Source organism: Ictidomys tridecemlineatus, chromosome X, assembly GCF_052094955.1.
Source record: "Ictidomys tridecemlineatus isolate mIctTri1 chromosome X, mIctTri1.hap1, whole genome shotgun sequence".
Taxonomy (NCBI): domain Eukaryota; kingdom Metazoa; phylum Chordata; class Mammalia; order Rodentia; family Sciuridae; genus Ictidomys; species Ictidomys tridecemlineatus.
Window position 1 is genome coordinate 77,604,740 of NC_135493.1, and position 22,321 is coordinate 77,627,060.

General features: G+C 34.6%; 1 long non-coding RNA gene across 1 annotated transcript in view; it reads right to left on the reverse strand.

Annotated features, from left to right (window-relative positions):
- Nucleotides 1–271: 271 nt before the first annotated feature.
- The window catches only part of LOC120890738 (uncharacterized), a 43,839-nt gene continuing 21,789 nt past the window's right edge, over nt 272–22,321 (reverse strand). The window contains exons 2-3 of the long non-coding RNA XR_005735140.2: nt 1,342–1,452; nt 272–580 (exon numbers count right to left, since the gene is read on the reverse strand). This is a non-coding gene — a long non-coding RNA (uncharacterized LOC120890738). The remainder of the gene's footprint in view (nt 581–1,341; nt 1,453–22,321) is intronic.

Here is a 22,321-nt window from a genome sequence, read left to right on the forward strand (position 1 = left end):
TGGTATAGCACTTCTAGAGAGCAATATGATAATATATGACAAAATTATGCATTTTGACCTGGTAATCCTCCCCCAAAACACTTTAAAAATATACCTCCAACAATATTTAAGTACATAACACAAGTTAGTCACTGAAACACTGCTTACAATTGCAAAATATTAAAAACAACCTAAGTGTTCACATACAGGAGAACAGTCAAACTATCATATGTCCAATGAAGTACTCTTATCAACTCTATATTGCTATATGACAAATGACCACACATTTAGTTGCTTGAAAACATGTATTTATTATTTCAAAGTTCCAGGGACAGGGGCCCTGGATCTTCTACTTAAGAGCTCTTACAAGACTCCAATCAAGGTGTGGGCCAAGACTGGGAGTCATCTGAGGCTTGACTGGGGAAGGACCGACTTCTAGGCTCATATGGTCGTTGGCAGGATATAGTTCTTTGAGGATTGTTAGACTGAGGTCCTCAGCTACTTTCTGGCTATCAGCTGGAATCTGTCCTCAGAAACTAGAGTTTTCCTATAGTTCCTTGCCATGTTGACTTTTCCATATGTTGGCATCCTGTCATCAGAGCTAGAAAAGAGACTCAATATAGATAGTCCACTAGAAAGACAAAAGTAGCAATGTTATGCAAACTAACTATGAAAGTACATTTCATCATCTTTATCATATTCTATTGGTTAGAAGCAACTCACAGGTCATGCCCACATTCAAGAGAAGAGTATTAGACAAGGGTAGGAAAATTAAGAGTCAGAGATCATGGAACAACCTTAGAGCTTGTTTGTCGTGAGTACTATGTAGCTATAAAAAATGAAGCTGGGTGCATGCCTGTGATCCCAGATGCTTGAAAAACTGAGGCAAGAGGATCACAAATTTGAGTCCAGCCTGGGCAACTTAGTGAAACCCTTTCTCAAAATAAAAAATTAAAAGCCTGAGGAAGTATCTCAGTGATAGAACACTTGTATAGCATGCACAAGGCCCTGGGTTCTCTCTCTAGTACCACAAAACAAACAAACAAAAGAATAACTTGATATGATTTATAGGACATACCGTTAAGAGAAGAAAGCCATATATAAAAGATAATCCATAGTGTATTACCTTTCATGAAAGAAAAGGAAATATTAGAACATTAATATGTATTTGCTCACTTTTGCAAAAAATACAGGAAAGATAGAACATAAACTATAGAGGTTTGTTATCTACATGGAGCAGTTGTGAAAGGAGTGGACAGAATGGGAGAATGAAACAGGTAGTTGTGCTAATCAGCTTTTCATTGATGTGACAAAATACTTGAGAAAATCAACTTAAAGGAGGAAAGATTTATTTTGACTCACAGTTTCAAAAGGTTCAGTCTTTGATCAGCTGGCTCCTTGCTGAGGAGGCAGAGCATCACAGCAGAGAGGAGCAGATCTGGTAACCTCGTGACAGCCAAAAGAACAGGGAAGCTGGAGGGAAGGAATCAGGAATGAGATATACCCCGTTAGGTGATGTCCCCAGTGAACTACTTTCTCCAACTAGACCCCACCTTCTACAGTTTCCATCACCTTCCAATAGACCACTCAATTATGAACCCATCAATGGATTAACCCATGGATGAAATCAGAACCCTAATGATCCAATCATTTCTCAAAAGCCACACCTTTGAACATTACCACATTGAGAACCAAGCCTTCAACACATGAGCCTTTGGGAGACATTCCATATACAAATTATAACAGTAGTAAAAGATGACAGGAGTAACCCTTGTCTGAGCATGCCCTTTTGTATAACTTTGACAGTACTACCACAGTAGTACTTCACACGCTTCCAAAATAAATAATTAAAATCCACCCTAAGGGGGTGGGAGTAGGGAAAGAACCTAAAATGAGATATAAAAGTAACAAATGTATATGATTTTATTAAAAATGTACACTATAACTGCAATATAACTGAAGCAGGTGGGGAAGAAGAGAACTAATGAGCTGCCATAGTGGCATATGCCTGCAATCCTATCAACTTGGGAGGCCGAGAAAAAAGGATCACAAGTTCAAGGCCAGCACGAATAATTTAAAGAGACCCTGTCTCAAAATAAAAAATCAAAAGGGTTGTAAACAGCTCCATGGTAGAGCACTCCTAAGTTTAATCCCTAATACTGCAAGCAACAACAACAAAACACTAATGTGAGGTTATGGGTTAAGGTTTGTCTACTAACACAAAAAAAAGATATGTTGAGATACTAACTCCTAGTATCTCAATATTTAACTTAGAAATAAGAGTGATCAAGTTAAAATGAAACATTCAGGTTGGGCCCCAATCCTATATAACTTATGTCATTATTAAAAGGGGAAAGCTAGACACAGACACCCCTCCCCCCCACACACACACATGTCAGATGATGTGAAGAGAAGGAAATAAAGAGAGAACACTGTATGAAAATGAAAGCAGAGATTGGAGTGTTACATCTAGAAGGCAAATATTGCTAGTAAACAACTACAAGCTAAGAGAGAAGCACGGAACACATTCTACTATACAGCCCTCAGAAGAAATCAACTTTGTCATCACTTGAATTCTAGACTTCTAGCCTTCATAACTGTGAGGACAACTGGTTATTACAGCAGCCATAGAAAACTAATATAGTGAGTAATTCTGGAAAACATTATTTTGATTCACTATTGTAAGGCTAAGACAAAAATCCTTAAACAAAACACTGTAAATTTGTTTCTCACAGAGTAAATTTTCTCAATTTTGAAAATATTTTATGTGTAGGATTGACAAAATACACAAATAAATTGTAGATAGTAATTGGCAGATTTACCACGGTAAAGAGAAAGATGTTATAAGTATAGAGGGGCAATTAGAATAAATCAAGGAATTGGATTGGAGTCAGAAGTATCAGTGTAAACTCATGTATTTGTTTAGATGGAGGGACAGAGAGTAACAGAGAGATAGAATAATAAATAGAGGACTTTTTTGTGTTAGTATACATACACATATTTTCTGATTGTTCACTCAAAAGGCCTTGGAGCAATGAAATTTAGTAGCCACAAGCACATCAAAGCAAAACTCTTGGCTTCTAAACATCAACAACTAATGCATCGTGGGAGCTTGAATAAAAAAACGGGAACAGAAAAAGTACAAAGAAATACTGGTGAAACTGGAAGAACATTCACAAAATCAGCCAGCCCTCTTCAAGAAGTAACCGATTCCAGGATTAGGGCAAGAAAAGTTTAATATTAACTTGACATACTTTGTGATTCCAGAAAATAAGGACATGTTTTAAATAGGATGGAGACGTAAAGGACAAGGAGCTAACTTGAAGGTATTATTATAGCCAACACTAGAACAATTTGAGCAACAAAATAAATAATGATAGTATTGAATTATAACGCATAAAATAATTTGAATATACATATACACAAGTCCATAGTGACATACATAAATAATTGAATAACGAATAAGTAAATACATGGGAGGACAGAAGAGTTTTCTTTACTGAAGAATACTAATTAATACATGTAGATGGAATGAAAAAACAGAACAATTAGATGAACAGTAATACTTATTGTACCCAGTATCAATTGATGCATGCTAATATTAGCAGGTGAAAATGTGAGGAAAGTCAGGATATTTGCATAATCTCAAGGCATCTGCCACAATCTATTTATTAATTTAAAAGGGGAAATCAGTAGCTTCTTAGTGGAGAAACACAATAGACTTCACCTTTGCCAAGTGATCAAGATTAACATCTCTGCTAGGCGCAGTGACCCATGTCTGTAATTCCAGCAGCTCAGGAGGCTGAGGCAGGAGGATCGTGAGTTCAAAGCCAGCCTAAGCAACTTAGCAAGGCACTAAGCAACTCAGTGAGACCCTGTCTCTAAATAAAATACAAAACAGGGCTGGAGATGTGGCTCAGTGGTGGAATGTCCCTGCGTTCAATCCCAGGTACAAAAAAAAAAAAAAAAAAAAGATTAACATCCGTAATGATTAAAATATGTCAACTTCATGTGACTGTGTGATGTGATGCACATCATTTCTGTGGTATTCTCACCAACAATCTATACTTTATAATCTAATGAAGAGAAACTATCTGATGTATTCAAATTGAGAAACACTCTACAAAATAAATGACAAGACTGAGCAACTGTCACAGAGTGGAATAGAATAAGAAGTATCAACAACTAGTGCAAAGTGAGACCTTGGATTAGGTACTGGAACAGAAGAAAACTCACTTAAATACAAACTGGTGAAATTGGAACAGCATTTGTAATTTATTTAATAATATCAAATTATTAATTTCCTGGTTTGATCATTATATTCTAATTATCTAAGTTATTCACATTAGGGAAATCTGGTGAGGAATATATGTGAGCTTTCTGTACAATTTCTGCAATTTTTTTAGAAGTTTACAAGTATTTCCAAATAAAAAGTTTAAAAATTATTCTTTTCAGAAGATTTTCCTTTACTTAGCAATCATAATTACTGGGAACTGTGAAAACAGGAGACAGATTCATATATGTGTGTATATGTGTATGTATATATATATATATATATATATATATATGACCTTACTTTACCTTTCTAACAGTCCTGTAGGTAGGAATGAGATTATTACTCACAACATATAGTAGGGAAAGAACTTAAGTTATTTAAGGTCATTCATTAATTCTTTGTCTAGCATGGTAAGGTGAAACCAGTAACAGCCTGTTTCTCTACTTGATTAAAACTGAAAGTTCTGAATGAATGCAGAAATCAACTGTCCAAAGACATTAAAAAAGACAACAAAACTTAAAAAGTAATCAAAGAGATGCATGGCAGAACAATGTTCTTAATGGCTAAAATTTCAATAAAAAGCCACTATTTATGTTCAGACAAAAAAGAAAAAGGGACCCTGTGGGCTAGAAAAGGTTGAATGGGGAGGTTAGGGGGAGAGGGAAACAAACTCTGTATATGAACCAGCACAATCTTGGGCTCCCTGCTAAATAGCACATATGTGGGACAGGCCAAAAGCAGTTTAGCAAAGGCTTTGAAAATGGAACAGTTTTAAGTCATGACCCAAGTTTCAAACTAACTTATGGTTGATACATTTGTGAGGCAGAACCAAGGCAGCATAGGAAAGATTTTGAACATTGAACTGAGGTCAGAACCATGCTTAAGGAATGGAAGAAAAAACTCATGGTATAAATATAGTTGGATTGATTGTCTACTGAAAGAACAAGAAGAAAAATAAAATTCTCCAGAAGATTATGGTAGAATAGAGCATCTACACAATACAATATTCAAAAAGTTCAGGATACTGGCTGGGGTTGTGGCTCAGTGGTAAAGCACTTGCATAGAAAATGTGAGGCCCTGGGTTTGATCCTCAGCACCACATAAAAATAAATAAATAAAATAAAAGGTATTGTGTCCAAGTACAACTAAAAAATAAACATTTAAAAAATTCAGGATATAATCAGAAAGGATTCAACATAAAAAGGAGTAAGAGGGCTGGGATTGTGGCTCAGTGGTAGAGTGCTTGCCTAGCATGTATAAGGCCCTGGGTTTGATCCTCAGCACCACATCAAAGTAAATAAATAAAATAAAGATATGGTGTCCAACTACAACTAAAAAATAAATATTAAAAATAATAAAAAAGAAGTAAGAAAAAGGGACCAGCTTTTGATTTAAAAAATTACCTTATACATACCAGTCCTGGGATTATCAAGATGTTGGGATTATAAAAGACTATGAAGCAGATGTTCTAACTATGCTCCATGAGATAAAGTTAAGTACACTTTTGAAGGATGGTAGGATAGAATTTTTTAGCTGAGATTGGAAATGATAAAATAAGAATAAAATGTAAGTTTTAGAACTGAAAAATATAATATCAGAAAAAACACTTCAATACCTGGCTTATTAGGAGAATGAAGATGACAAAAGAGTCAATTAACTTGAAGTCAGATCAAATGAAATTATCCAATTTGAAAAAAAAATAGAAAGACTTTGAAAAAGATAAAGAGTCTCAAGGAACTGTGAGACAATTAAAAAGTTCTAAATTTCATGCCAATGTATCTCTGAAATGAGGAGTAAGTGTAGAGAAAGAAATGAAGAAATAATGGCTGAAAACTCCCCAAATTTACAGATCCAAGAAGCTCAGCAAATTCCAAAAAGGATAAACACAAATAAAACAATGTTTAGACACATAATAATCAAACCAGTAAAAATCATATCTAGTGTTCTCCAGCACAGTAGAATAAATATGGTTAACAATAATGCATTATGTCTCAAAAGAGTTAGAAGAGAGGATTTTCAGTATATTCACCATAAAGAAATGATAAAAGTATAATTGATAGGTATGCTAATAACCCTGAGTTGATCACTATACAATATGTACATGAATTGAAACATAGACTGTACCAGATAAATATGTACAAATATTGCATTCAATTGAAGAAAAGAAAGTAAAAGAAAAGAAAAATCTGGAAAAAAGCTGGAAAAAAAGAATGCATTCAATATAGTAGGACAATGACTAAAATTTTGAGGATTTCATTAAAAACCATGGAATCCATAAGATAGTGGGACAACAATTTCAAAGTGCTGAAAGAAAAGAACTCTCAATCCTGAATTTGATGTTCAGAGTTTAAAAACTTCCTTTAGAAATCAGTGTGAAATAAAGAAATTATCAGATAACGGGTAAATAAGAGAAAGCTTTGACAGAAGATCCATTCTGAAACAAATGCTAAAGGAAGATATTCAGGTTAAAGGACATGATCATATTTAGTACTCCAGTAATCAGGGAAGAGGAAAGAAATGATAGATATCCACACAAATATGAAAGAGTATTTTTTTTCTTAAATTTGAAAGAATAAGTAGAATATTGGAAGTCAAACTTATCTTAAGGAGTTTTCAACATATATTGATGTCATACACATGACGTCTATAAAATAAATGTCAATTATGGAAAGATGAAGGTACATTTATGGTTGTAAATTTTCTGTCTGTCAAAAGTGGTAAAATAGTAACCCTAATTTGACTCTCAAAAGTCAGGTATCATAATCCTTAGAGAAACCATTAAAATATACATATAAAATATAAAATGTTATAGCAAATAGAAACTTCTGATTTTCAGTATGGTATAAAAGGAGTTCGGAAGTCATCACTACTAACAACAACTAAAAATCTAGGCAAGTGATCTGAATAGACACTTCTCAAAAGAAGAAACACAAAGGATAAACAACTGTGTGAAAAATACTCAATATGTTTAGTCATCAGGGAAAGGCAAATTAAAACTATAATGAGATATAATCTCACTTCAGTTATTATGGCTGTTACTAAAAATTCTGGCCAGAATGTAGAGCAAAATGAACTTTCATATACTGTTGGTGGAAATGTCCATGTATATGGCAATTATGGAGAATAGTATGGAAGTTTCTCAGAAAACTAAACCTAGATTTACCATATGATTCAGCAATCTCACTTCTTTGTATATATCCAAAGGAAATTAAATCAAAATTTCAAAGAGATACTTGCATACCCATTTTTTTTTGTTTTAATTAGTTATACATGACAGGAGAGTATATTTTGACACATCATACACAAATGGAATATAACTTCTCATTCTTTGGGTTGTACATGATGTAGAATCACACTGGTCATGTAATCATATGTATATAGGGTAATAATGTCCAATTCATTTTACTGTTCTTCCTATCCCCATATGCTATCCCCTCCTTTCACTTCCGATGTTTTTAAAAAATATTTATTCTTTTTTAGTTGTAGTTGGACACAATACCTTTATTTTAATGTGATGCTGAGGATTGAACCCAGGGCCTTGCACATCCTAGGCAAGAGCTCTACCACTGAGCCACAACCCCAGCCCCACTCCTCATGTTTATTATGGCACTTTTCACAATAGAATCAATGTGGAATCTGCCTAGTTGCCCAACAATGGCTGAATTAATAAAGAACATTTAATGAATATATTAAATGTTCTAATCACATGCCAAAAAAAAAAAACAGTACTAAGGAACTGGAGAGAACTTTTGGAGATTATTGATGATTTAATGGCATAGATAATGGTAATGGTTTCATGGGTGTATGCTTATTTCCAAAGTCATCAAGGTGTATATATATTAAATGTTTACATCTTTTTCCATGTAAATTACACCTCAATAAAGTGATTTCATTCAAAAGATGAAATATTAAGAAAAATTGAGAAATACTTTGAATTAATTAAAAATGAAAATACAACTTATCAAAATTTGTGGGATGGAGTAAAAGCAGTGGAAATTTTATAGCATTGAGTGCATATATTAGAAAAGAAAAAAAATATAAAATCAATCATTTAAGTTTTCTACTTTAAGAAAACAAAAAGGAAAACAAATTGAACCCAAATCAAGTAAAGAAAAGGAAACAAAAACAAATAGAGCAGAAATCAATAGTGGAAGTAGAAATTAAAATTAGAGAAATACAAAATAGAAATAAAACGTGAATAGAAAATCAATACAGAAACTCACCAAAACCAAAAGCTGTTTCTTTGAAAGGATCAATTAAATCTATAAACTTCTGTTTAGACTAAGAAAAATGAAAAAATACAAGTGATCAATATCTGAAATGAAAGAGAGGACATCATTTCAGTATATGGACATTAAGGGATAATAAGAAATTTTGAGCAGGCAGGCCCAGGACAGCCCTGCAGACAACTGAGGAGCCCCACACTGGTCTGGAAACAGCTGATAGCCACAACACTGCATGCCACAGAGCTGCATCTTTGAACACATCAACCAGTGACACTGCCCCCCCATCCCCCACCCCCTGACCTGACACTCCATCACTGAAAGCAGTCGCCTCCATCTTGGGACACTTTCATTGCCATTTTTAGTCAGGACAACACCCAGCTTGGAACACCACTGGGCAAGTACTGATAGTTCCCAGCTCCCCCCTCCCCAGCACTGCTAACTCCACACAGTGCCTACCCAATGCAAAACAGCTCTCCATGACAGGTGTGCAGCCCCCAGAGAGCAGCCCACAAGACCTCTGGAGAGAAAGGTCCCTGAGTAGGAAGTAGAAAGGGAGAGGGTGAGTGAGATACAGTTTAGAGACTAAATTAAAGACCAGGAAATGTGAGGTCTACAGACGATATAAGGAGATAAGACCAGGCACCCACATCACACAAGTAGGCCTCAAAGGAGATCCCATCAGGGACTGGCTGGTGACATACCTCACTTTCAGGTGACCTGCACCCAAGACCAGCCCTCCCATCCTGGTAACTATCACCTCCTGAGGGTGGAAATACCAGCAAACAACAGACAATCCTAGCTATTAGATCAGAAGAGAAGCAGGAAAGATACTGATCTCCAAACAAAATAATCCTTAATTAATTAATACTAACTCCACACAGTTAATTAATTAATTATTTTTAAAATTTTTCTTAATATTTATGTGTATTTGTTTTATGTACTCTATTGTCTTCCCACTTACTTGTGTCCCCCAAATGACTTCCTCTCTCTTCTCCAGCTACTAACCATCTTCTTTAGATTCCTCTTTCACACTTCCTAAGATATACTAATGCTGTATACTAACCTCTTACCCCTTCAACATCTCATTCCACACTTCACCCCTGGTTCTTTGTCCACAACCAGAAATTGTAAACCCTCTTGCAAACATACTGTTTATATTGTAGACAATAATTGAACCAACCATTTAAGTATATTGTGACAAAACTGTAAATGTCTTAATAGCAGCTATTTGGGTTAAGGTTGTATATTGTTTGTATGTGATCTGTTCACATTGTTCTTCTCCTCAAAGGAGAGGTATTGGAACCCCGCAGGAGCACTATAAGCTCATAGGATAAAAACTGGAACACCTCAGATCCACAGTGGTAGAAGGGAAGACACAGGAACAATATGAAAAAAAAAACAAGGGAAAAAAGTGCTCCAAACAAATGAGGATACTATATTATTAAAATCCATGGCCAGCACAATAGAAGAAAGTACAGAGAAGGAGTTAAGGAGGTACATAATTAAAATGTTCTGTGAATTAAAGGATGATATAAGAAAGCAAATATAGGCAACAAAAGATCACTTTGATAAAGAGCTACATGAGCAAATACAGGAAGCAAAAGATTACTTCAATAAGGAGATAGAGGTTCTGAAAACAAAAACAAACAGAAATCCTTGAAATGAAAGAAACAATAAACCAAATTTAAAGCTCAATAGAAAGCATCAGGAACAGATTAGATCACTTGGAAGACAGGATCTCAAACAATAAAGACAAAATATATAATCTTGAGAAGAATGTAGATCACACAACAAAGATGGTAAGAAACCATGAGTAGAACACTCAAGAAATATGGGATAAAATAAAAAGACCAAATTTAAGAATTATTGGGATAGAGGAAGGCAAAGGGTTCCAAACCAAAGGAATGAACAATCTATTCAATGAAACAATAGCAGAAAAGTTTTCCAAACATGAAGAATGAGTTGGAAAACCAAATACAAGAAGCTTACAGGATGCCAAATGTACAAAATTACAACAGATACTCCAAGGCACATTATAATGAAAATCCCTAACATACAGAATAAGGAGAGAATTTTAAAAGCCACAAGAGAAAGGAATAAGATTACATATAGGGGAAAACAAATTAGGATATGTGCACATTTTTCAACCCAGACCCTAAAAGCTAGAAGATCCTGGAACAACATATGTCAAGCTCTGAAAGAAAATGGATGCCAACCAAGAATCTTATATCCAGCAAAATTAAGCTTTAGATTTGATGATGAAATAAAAACTTTCCATGATAAACAAAAGTTAAACGAATTAACAGCTATAGAACATTCTTGGCAAAATAGTCCATGAGGAGGAAATGAAAAAAAAATAATGAAAATCAGCAGAGGGAGGTATTACACTAAAGGAAAAATGAATCAAAGGAGAAATCAAGTAAAGTTAAATACCCAAAATAAACAAAAATGGCTGGGAATACAAATCATGCCTCAATAATAATCCTGAATGTTAATGGCCTAAACTCACCAATGAAAAGACAGACTGGCAGATTGGATTTTTAAAAAAAGACTGAACAATACGCTGCCTCTAAGAGACTCATCTCATAGAAAAAGACATCCACAGACTGAGGTAAAAAATTAGAAAAAAACATACCACTCACATGAACTGAAAAAATAAGCAGGGGTCTCCATCCTCATATCAAATAAAGTAGACTTCAAACCTAAGTTAATCAAAAGGGATAAAGAAGGATATTTCATACTGCTCAAGGGAACCCTGCATCAACAGCACATAACAATAATAAATATATATGTTCCAAACAATGGAATATCTACATTCATCAGACAAAATTTTCTCAAGAGTCAAATTGATCACAACACAATAATTATGGTTAACTTTAACACACCTCTTTCATCACTTGATAGATCTTCTGAACAAAAGCTGAACAAAGAAACCATAGGACTCAATAATACAATCAATAAATCAAATTTAACTTACATATGTAGAATATTTCATCCATCAATGAGGAAATACACCTTCTTTTCAGCAGCACATGGATCTTTCTCTAAAATATGCCATATATTATTCCACAAAGAAATTCTTAGCAAATACAAAAAAGTAGAGATACTATCCTGCATTCTATCAGATCATAATGCAATGGAATTAGAAATAAATGATAAAATAAAAAACACTTGGAGACTAAATAATATGCTATTGAATGAACAATGGGTTGCAAAATACATTAAAGATAAGATTAAAAAATTCTTAGAGATAAATGAGAACACTGATACAACATATCAAAATCTCTGGGACACTATGAAGGCAGTATAAAACTACAGTAAATAAAGTGTGGTACTGATGGAAATACAGACAAATAGATCAATGCAACAGGAATAGGGAACCCAGAAATAGATCCAAATAAATACAGTAAATATAGTAAACCACTCTGTGAAAAATCTCTGTCAAGAGAATGATCAGAGAGTGCATAATACAGGAGACATTATTTGCAAAAGATGCACAAAGAACTGTTGTCCAAAATATACAAATAAGACTTAAAAGTCAACAATAAGACAACAAACAATTCTATTTAAAAGTGGGCCAAAGACTTGAACAGACATCTTACCAAAGAAGGCATAGAGATGTAATATAAACATGAAAAGATGTGCAACATCCTATGTCATTGGAGAATTGCAAATTAAAACAACAATAAGATACCATTATACATTTAATAGAATGCCTAAAATATAAAATACTAATACCACCAAATACTGGCAAGGATGTGGGTCAATAGGAACTCTGATTCATTGCTGATGGGAATGGTGGCAATTTCTTACACAGCTAAACATACTCTTACCATGTGATCCAGCAATTGTATTCCCTTGTGTTTACACAAATGATTAAAAACATATCCACATAGAAATATACATGTAGATATTTATAGCAGCTTTATTCATATTTGCTAAAACTTGGAGGCTAACTAGAATGTCTTTTCATTGTTGAATGGGGCAATTAAACTTCAGTCTGTTCAGGGAATGAAGTATTATTCAGTATGAAAAATTTGACTTATCAATCATGACCTTAAGTATTTTAAATATGTAATGCTAAATGAAAGAAATCAATCTGAAAAAGTTTAAATACCATATGATTCCAACTATATGACATTCTGGAAAAGACAATATTAGAGAAACAGTAAAAAGATTGGTGGTTGTCAATGGTTAGAGGAGAGAAATAGATGACATTTACCTTTATTTTGGTGGTGCTGGGGATTGATGCCAAGCAACCACTCTACCACCAAGTCACACTCCCACCCCAAGGAGTAATGAATATGCAGAACACAGAGGGTTTTTAGATCAGTGAAAATATTGTGTGTTTTAGTCAGCTCTTATGCGGCTGTGACTGAAGGACCCAATCAGCACAATTGTAGAGAAGGAAAAATTTTTTTGAGGGCTCACAGTTTCAGAGGTATCAGTCTTTAGAAGTCCAGCACCATTCCTCAGGGCTCCAGGTGAGGCTGAATATCATGGCAGAAGAGTTGTCAGAGGGAAGCAGCTCACATGGTGATAAGGAAGCAGAGAGAGAGGTCACCACTTGCCAGATACAAATATATACCCCAAAGCCATGCCCCCAATTAAGTACTTCCAACAGACACACCCAACCTGCCTCCAGTTACCACTCAGTTAATTCCATCAGAGATCAACTCACTGATTAGGTTAAGGCTAAAATTGATCATTTCTCCCCTGAATCTTCTTGCATTGTCTCACATGTGAACTTTTTGGGGGATACCTCACATCCAAACCATAACATTATGTATGATACTATAATGGTGGATACATGTCATTATATATTTTTCAAAACCCACAGACTATGACACTGAGTAAACTATAGACTTTAGGTGGTAATAATATGTCATACAGGTTCATCAGTAGTAACAAAGGTGCCACTCTGGTGTGGGATGTGAATAGTTGGGGAGTGTTATGTTTTAGATGTGGAGTCCCCCAAAAGCTCATGTGTGAGAAAATGCAAGATTCGAAGGAGAAATGACAGAGTTATAGTCTTAACCTAATTAGTGAATTAATCCCCTGATAGGGATTAACTGAGTGGTATTTGAAGTGGTAGAGTGTGGCTGGAGAAGGTGAGAATCAGGGGTGTGGCTTTGGGGGAACATATTAGTATTTGGCAAGTGGAGACCTCTCTCTCTCTCTGCTTTCTGATCATCATGTGAGCTGCTTCCCTCTGCCATATTCTTCTGCCATGATATCCTGCCTCACCTTGAGCCCCAAAGAATAGAGCCAGCTGTCCTGGACTAAGATCTCTGAAACCATGAGCCCTCAAATAAACTTTTCCTCCTCTACAATTGTTCTGGTCATGTATTTAAGCCACAACAGTGAAAAAGCCGACAAAAACAGGGAGGCTATATATGTTGGGTGTGAGGGGACATATGGGAACTCTCTGCTTTCTGCTCAGTTTTGCTGTGAACATAACATTGCTCTAAAAATATCTAAAAAAGAACTGTTAAAACTCAACAAAACAAACACAAATAAAAAATGGGTAAAAGGTTTGAGTAGACACTTCACCAAAAAGGAGATATGGATGGCACATAAGGACATGAAAAGAAGTTCAACAACTTCAATCATTAGGAAACTGAAATATAAAGCCACAATAAAATAAACCTTACAATTGTTAGAATGGCAAAAGTACCATGGGTGGACAAGCTGAGGAACAATTGTTTCTCTCATATATTACAACTTGATACAGTATTTTTGCAAAAAAAAATGTTGGCAAAACAGTTTGGATGCCATATAACCAAGCAATTTTACTGCTATTATCACATATGCCCTAGAAAAATAAAAACTGAGTTATCACAAAAAATGTAATTGAATATTTATTGCATCTGTGTTCATAATTTTCCCAAACTGGAAAAACCCAAAATGTCTTTCCATTGGAGTTATAGTTTGTATATTCAGTGTCCCCAAAAAATTCATGTGTGAGACAAAGTAAGAAAGCTTAGAGGTAAAACGATTGGGTTAAGAGAGCCTTAACCTAATCAGTATGTTAATCCTCTGATAGGAATTGAGTGGTTACTATAGGTAGGTAGTGTATGGCTAGAGCAGGGCGGTTATTGAGGGTATGCCTTTGGAGTATGTATTTTGTTTCTGGTGAGGAATTCTCCCCACCCCTCCTCCTTCCTGGTGTGATGCCCTGAGTAGCTTTCCTCTACCACACCTTTCTACCCTGAAGTTCCGCCTTGCCTTAAGCCCCAAGGAACAGAGCTGGCTGTCAATGCACTGAGATCTCTGAACTTGTGAGACTCAAAATAAACGTTTCCTTCTCTAATTGTTCTTGTCAGGTCTTTTGGTCACAGCAGCAAAAATGCTGACTAAAACAATTGGTGAATGGATAAACAGTGGTACAGCCATTCTATGGAATACTAGTTAGCAATAAAAAGGAATGAACTATTTTTGTATGCAACAAGATACATAACTCTCTGGCATTTTCCAAGAAAATGGAAAAAAATATTTTCCCATTCATTTTATGAGGCCACAATTACCCTGATACCAAAATCATACAAATGGTAGAAAATAAAAAGTCATTAATGACCAACATCCTGGGGCTGGAGCTTGAGCTCAGTGGTGGAGCGCTTGCCTTGAAAGTATGAGGCACTGGGTTTGATCCTCAGCATCACATAAAAGTGTGTGTGTGTGTGTGTGTGTGTGTGTGTGTGTGTGTGTGTATAAAGACCAACATCCGTCATGAAAATAGATGCCAAAACCTTCACAAAATATTATTACCTCAAATCTAGCCATATGTAAAATGAAGTATAAAGTGTGACCAAGTGGGCTTTATTCTAGAAATACTAGGCTGCTTCAATATTTCAAAATCAATTAATATAAATCATCATATTAAGATTGTAAAAAAGAAAACCCACATGATATTTTCATTTGGTGGGAAAAAAAGCATTTGAATAAACTCAACATACATTGAAGATAAAACTTCACTTTAGGGACTGAAAAGAATCTCCTCAATCTGATGAAGAGAATTTATGAAGAACATACGATTAACTTCATACATAATGGTGAAAAATTGAAAGCCTTCCCTCTAGCATTTCATAAAAGACAAGTATGTTTTTTCTCAGAATTCCTACCCAACATAGTAATGGAAGTCCTAGCCATGCAATACGCAAGAAAAGGAAATAAGAAGTAAGAAAATTTAAAAGGAAAAGATGCAATTGTTCTTGCTTGCACATTACGTAATTTTATATTTAGAAAATCCGGAAAAATCTACTAGACAAAATAAACTTCTAGGCCTAAGAAAGGAGTTTAACAAAATTGCAGGATACATGATCAACATAGAAAAATTTAGTCTTAACTTCCATATGTTAGTAATGAACAATTGGACATTGAAATTTAATATACCATTCATTTACAATAGCTTCAATAAAAATTAAATATTTAAATATAAATATAACAAAATGTGTTCAGGATCTATAGCTTAAAAGTACAAAACTCTTATGAAGAAGATCAGTGAAGACCTAAATAAGAGATTGAAGGTATTGGCTTCATAAGGAAGGCAGGAAATCTGAATAAGATAGGGTCCCAGCTATTAGAGAACTTGCAATTTGGTAGGGGACAAATATATGTACTAAAATAGCCACTAGGGAATTTGTAACTAGTGCCACAGAGAAGTATCATCAAGATTCACATGAATTTTCAGGAGGAAGGAATTGCTCCAAGATGAAGGGATTAGGAACAGGCAATTTAATTTTATCTGGAAGGTTTATATCAAGTAGATGGAGGGGCAGAATTTATAATAAAAAAGAAGGTTATAAGCCAAAAAAAGATAGGAAAATGTACATGATATGTAGGGAAGAGTAAGTGGTCAAGGTTTATAGAAGCATGAAGTTCTTATAAGGAAGTACTGGAAAATAAGCTGGAAAAGTAGTTTTGGAGAAATATAATGTGTTTTGAATGTCAGATGGTCCAGTTTGAGTTACATTCAGTTTGAAATAGGAAACCAGTAAAGGAAAGCATGTGTTTGTAATAACAGGAAATCATGTGGATATCTAAAAAGGAAAATCTAGGTCAGCATAACCTTTAGACATTTGTAGAAGAGTTGCCTGGGTACAGGTTTAGGAAATAGTTACCATAGTGTCAGTCTCTATAGGAAAAATTGCTGGAACAGCTTGCCATCTAGTACAGAGAAATTAATGAAGCATTACATTTAAAAATTACAAAAGTAGGAAGAAAAGCAAAGGACAGAACTGACTGAGAACCAGAGGCCAAAGCTAGGTTGAAATAGGCAGGGAGGAATATATAGAAGCAAACTTGAGGATTAAATTGATACAAGAAATAAAAGAGTAAATAGGTGAACATGTGGACAAAAATGGCTCTGAATGTGGAGGGGGCTTCATAAGAGCTTGCCTGAGAGCCAAAAATCCTTCATAACTTAATTCCAAATTAGGTGGACATATTCATAGATTCCAGACAGTGATCTTTCTCAACATTCCCCAAACTCACCATTTTTTTCATGCTTTTGCACATACATTTTCCCTGCATTCCTTAATATTTGTTCCTTTTTCAACCTTATTTTTACTCTTCATCTACCTGGTTCACATTATTCCTCCTTTAAGACCTAGTTCAAGTGACACATCCTTGTGAAACTTTGAGTACACTCAATGCCTCATTTCTTAGTTCAAATATCTTCCTTAGTAGTTTATATTGCAATGATCTTCCTCCTTCATTAGATCTTTAGCTACTTGTTAATAAAGACTCTATTTTATTTATCCTATGTTCACAGTACTTGGCATAATACCTCAAATATAGATTACAGGAAATTGAATTATCAATTACTTAATTCATTTTTAAGAAACCTTTGGCTTCAATTTGCCTTATTTTAAAGAGATCTTATTATTGTCATTGATATTAATCTTCACTTAGACATTCTCCAGCAGGTGAAATATGATATACTCTGTTATCACATTGTCTTTGAATCATATTAGTTTTTGGATAATTCCAGATGTTTCCAATTTATCTGTTTCGAGGGTCATACAAGAAATATTGATTTTTATACCTGGTGAGTTCTCAGAAAGTTTGGGTGAAAAATCAGTGGTGGGATACTAGTGATAAAAATAATAGTTCTGGGCTGGGGTATGTGAATATTCAATTCCCCAGAGTTTTGTTTCAGATCCATACCTGCTCCAAACCACAAGGTCCTTGAGACAGCTATATTGAAATAGGAATTCAGAGTGTTTTGAACCATGATTATCTTTCCTCTTTAATCAGAGGTCTGAGTGATCATGGTGGTAATAATCAACAGATTGGGTTTAGCGAGATAATTCTCTGAAGTCTACTTAACAGTTGTGGTGCTAATGGTGGAACCAGGAAATACTGAGGATAAAAAAGATAATTCCGTGGAATAGTATGTCCTGCACTGCAAATTAGTGTTTTGTTTTTGAGAGAAAGTTGTGCGTTAGAGATGATGACATTCATTTTTTAAAGTTTGAGTAACACTGAGATCTAGTTTGTATATGCATTTTGGTGTATTCTGTTTGACCATGCACCTGAAACTAATCTGCTGAGGTTAATAAAACTTGCTCATAGAGAGGAAAATATAAGTATTTTCACAAAATAATTAGAAGATGGTGACCTTGATTGGAGAAGATCTGGTTCAAGACCTAGTGGTGCATTTTGGGGACATTTTTGTAGCCAAAGTGATGTCTTAAAGGGGAGGAAAGTTTCATTTGTTTAATGTATTGAGTAGCATAAAGAAGAGTTTTATTACAGGCTGGGGTTATGGCTCAGCAGTAGAGCGCTGCCTAGCACATGCGAGGCCTTGGGTTCAATCCTCAGCACCACCTAAAAATAAATAAAGAGATTGTGTCCAACTACAACTAAAAAAAATAAATAAATTCTTTTTAAAAAAGAGTTGTATTACTAAAATTACTATAAGTGGAGTTTTAGCATAATAAAATTCATATTGTAGCACAAGAAGTTAAGGCCTCAGAGTTTTTGAAAAGACTTTCTGCTTGCTAATTGAATACTCTGCCTAGTGGCACATTTCATTTGCCTTTAAATGGAGTTTGATATAATTAATGATCAATAATCAACCATAAGTGTCTTGGAGAAGCTAAAGTAATTGAAGGGAAAGATCATGGCATAGACATATGATATGGATTTATGTTTCCCCAGGGTAAAATAAAAGAAGGTGCAGAATTGGGACTTTGGTACTGTATGAGGCTGAGCATAAAAACAGAAGGTAGGCTTGCATATACAAGGGTCTGATGTTACCCTTAGATGAGAAAGGCAAAACTCTTTTGTTCAGTTTCAGCAACAGATAGACAGTGATAAGTAGGTTTCATCAAATATTATCTTTTGTTTTAGCCCCAAATTACAGAATAACTTACTCTACACTATAATAAATATAAATAAATATGAAGATTAAACCATGAATGTTTGACATTCAGGACATTCTTCCTCTTTTAGATAAGAAAGTATTTTAATGAGCAAGTGTGTACCCTACTTTCAGAATATTTCTGTAACATATTGGTTGGTGAAAATACTTGTCTCCAAGTTATCGATTGCAGGGACCAGATAATTATTGATTTCCTTACCTGTGACTTGGTAGACTAACAAGATTTAGGTGAAAATCAATATCAAATGGTTCTAGAAAAAACAGTGAATAATTCTATTCACATCAAGACACTTTGAGAATAATGAATTCACAGTAAGACAACATGCTGAAGCAATTCTGACACATCTACATTCTGGGCATTGATCAACATTTACAACCTGCTATATATATGCTACACATTATAATAAGCCCTGAAGATATAACATAAAAAACATGATATTTGCAACTGAGGTGAACATAGTCTAAGTAATGACATTCCAGACAAACCTTGAGATAGGCCACTATCATGAGTTCATTAATTAATGTAGGCAACTTTTTGACAAATCTGACAATTCATGTTGGCCAGTTTTCTTTACTCATTTGCTTTAAGACATCATTCCTTGTCTCCACATCATTCTTTTGGCATGCCCATTTGCTTGAGGATGGTAAGGCACAATAATGACAAGGGATGGAAACAGAATTTAGGATTACTGAATACCCACAATTTACTAAGAACTGTGCTAGGTACTTGATATATGATATTTTGTTTAATTCTTATAATAAACCCGTGAAATAGAGGAAGTTATATGATTCTCAATATTCAGATAAGGATAAGGAGCCTCAAGAAAATTATTTTGGTTACACAATTTGGAAGGCATAGAAAATAAAATCTAGTTCTACCTACAGAACTCATTTATTTCTGTTACATTAAATTGTGAAGCAGGTGATGGAAATGTGAATCATATTAAAAGCCAGGCAGCCTGTGAGTAAACTGGAGTATGTCACAAATAGTTCAGAAATGAGGCATGTCTTCTGAGAATGCTACAGTTGCAAATAAGGTGATTTAAAAAGAACTCTAATCCCACATTTTAATTTTTCTCTTGAATATTTACAGCATTGATTGTCTTCAAAGAATCAGCCTTTTTTATTGGTTTTTCTCTATTGTTTTTGTTTTTAATTGCACTAATTTCTGTCCTTATCTTTTATTATTTCCTTCCTTCTGCTTGCTTGGATTTATTGTTGTCTTCTTTTTCTAGATTTTTTGAATTGAGAATTTAAAAGCATTAATTTGAGACATTTGTTCTTTTCTAATGTAATCATTTCTTTAAATTTTTTAAGTTGTTTTAATTAGTTATACATGACAGTAGAATGCATTTATGCACTTTGATATATCATACATAGATGGGATATAATTTCTCATTTTTCAGAGTGTACATGTTTTAGAATCACATCGGTCATGCAGTCATATATATGTACATAAAGTAATAATGTCTGTTTCATTCTACTGTCCTTCCTATCCCGACATCCCCTCCCCTCCCCTCCCTTCACTTCCCTTAACCTAATATAAGGTAACTCTATTCTTCTCTAGTGCCTTACCCCCTTATTGTGAATTAGCATCTTCATATTAGGGAAAACATTTGGCCTTTGGTTTTTGGGGGGGATTGGGTTATTTTGCTTAGCATGATATTCTCCAACTCCATCTATTTACTGGCAAATGCCATAATTTCATTCTTCTTTAAAGCTGAATAATATTCCATTGAATATATCTACTACATTGAAGGACATGTAGGTTGGTTCCATAGTTTAGCTATTGTGAATTGAGCTACTATAAACATTGATATGAGATACTATAAACTTTGATTGATACGTAGTGTGCTAATTTTAAGTTCTTTGGGTATAAACTGAGGAGTGGGGAAGCTGGGTCAAATAGTGGTTCCACTCTAAGTTCTCTGAGGAATCTCCATACTGCTTTCCATAGTGGTTGTACCAATTTGCAGTCCCACCAGAAATGTATGAGTGTGCCTTTTTCCCTACGTCCTCACCAACATTTATTGTTGTCTGTATTTTTGATGATTGCCCTTCTGGCTGGAGTGAGATGAAATCTTAGAGTAGTTTTGATTTGTATTTCTCTAATTACCAGAGATGTTGAACACTTTTTCATATATTTGTTGATTGATTGTATGTCTTCTTCTCTGAAGTGTCTGTTCAGTTCCTTAGCCCATTTATTGATTGGGTTATATGTGTTTTTTTGTTGTTAATTTTTTGAGTTCTTTATATATCCTAGAGCTTAATGGTTTATTGGAGGTGAATGTAGTAAAGATTTTCTCCCGATCTGTAGGCTTTCTCCTCACGTTATTTTTTCCTTGGCTGAGAAGAAGCTTTTTCATTTAAATCTATCCTATTTGCTGATCTTTGAATTTAATTCTTGTGCTTTAGTGGTCTTGTTAAGGAAGTCAGATTCTATGCCAACATGATGAATATTTGGGCCTACTTTTTCTTCTATTAGGCGCAGGGTTTCTGTTCTAGAGCCTAAGTCTTTGATCCACTTTGAGTTGATTTTTGTACAAAGTGAGAGATAGAGGTTTCATTTCATTTTCCTACATATGAATTTCTAGTTTTGCCAGAACCACTTGTTGAAGAGGCTATCTTTTCGTCAGTGAATATTTCTGGCAACTTTGTTTAGTATGAGATAACCTTTGATTTATTTATATGGGTTTGTCTCTGTGTCCTTTATTCTGTACCGTTGGTCTACAAGTCTATGCCATTTTTGTTACTATAGCTCTGCAGTATAGTTTAAGGTCTGGTAATGTGATGCCTCCTGCTTCACTCTTCTTGATAAGGATTGCTTTGGCTATTCTGGGTCTCTTATTTTTCCAAATAAATTTCATGATTGTTTTTCCTAGTTCTATGAAGAATGTCATTGGGATTTTAATAAGAATTGCATTAAATTTGTATAATGCTTTTGGTAGTGTGGCAATTTTGACAATATTAGTTCTGCCTATCCAGGAGCATGGGAGATCTTTCCATCTTCTGAGGTTTTCTTCAATTTCTTTCTTTAGTGTTACGTAGTTTCCATTGTAGAGGTCTTTCACCTCGTTTGTTAGATTGATTTCCAGGTATTTTATTTTACTTGAGGCTATTGTGAATGGGGTAGTTCTCCTAATTTCTCTTTCAGTGTGTTACTTGCTGATGTATAGGAATGTGTTTGATTTGTGGGTATTGATTTTATATCCTGCTACTTTGCTGAATTCATTCATTAGTTCTAGAAGTTTTCTGGTGGAATTTTTTGGATCTTCTAGATATATAATTAGGTCATGAGTAAATAGTGATAGTTTTATAATAGTGAGTTCTTCTTTACCTATTTGTATTCCTTTAATTTCTTTCTTCTAATTACTTTGGCTAGAGTTTTAAGGATGATGTTGAATAGAAGTGATGAAAGAGAACATCCTTGACTTGTTCCAGTTCTTAGAGGGA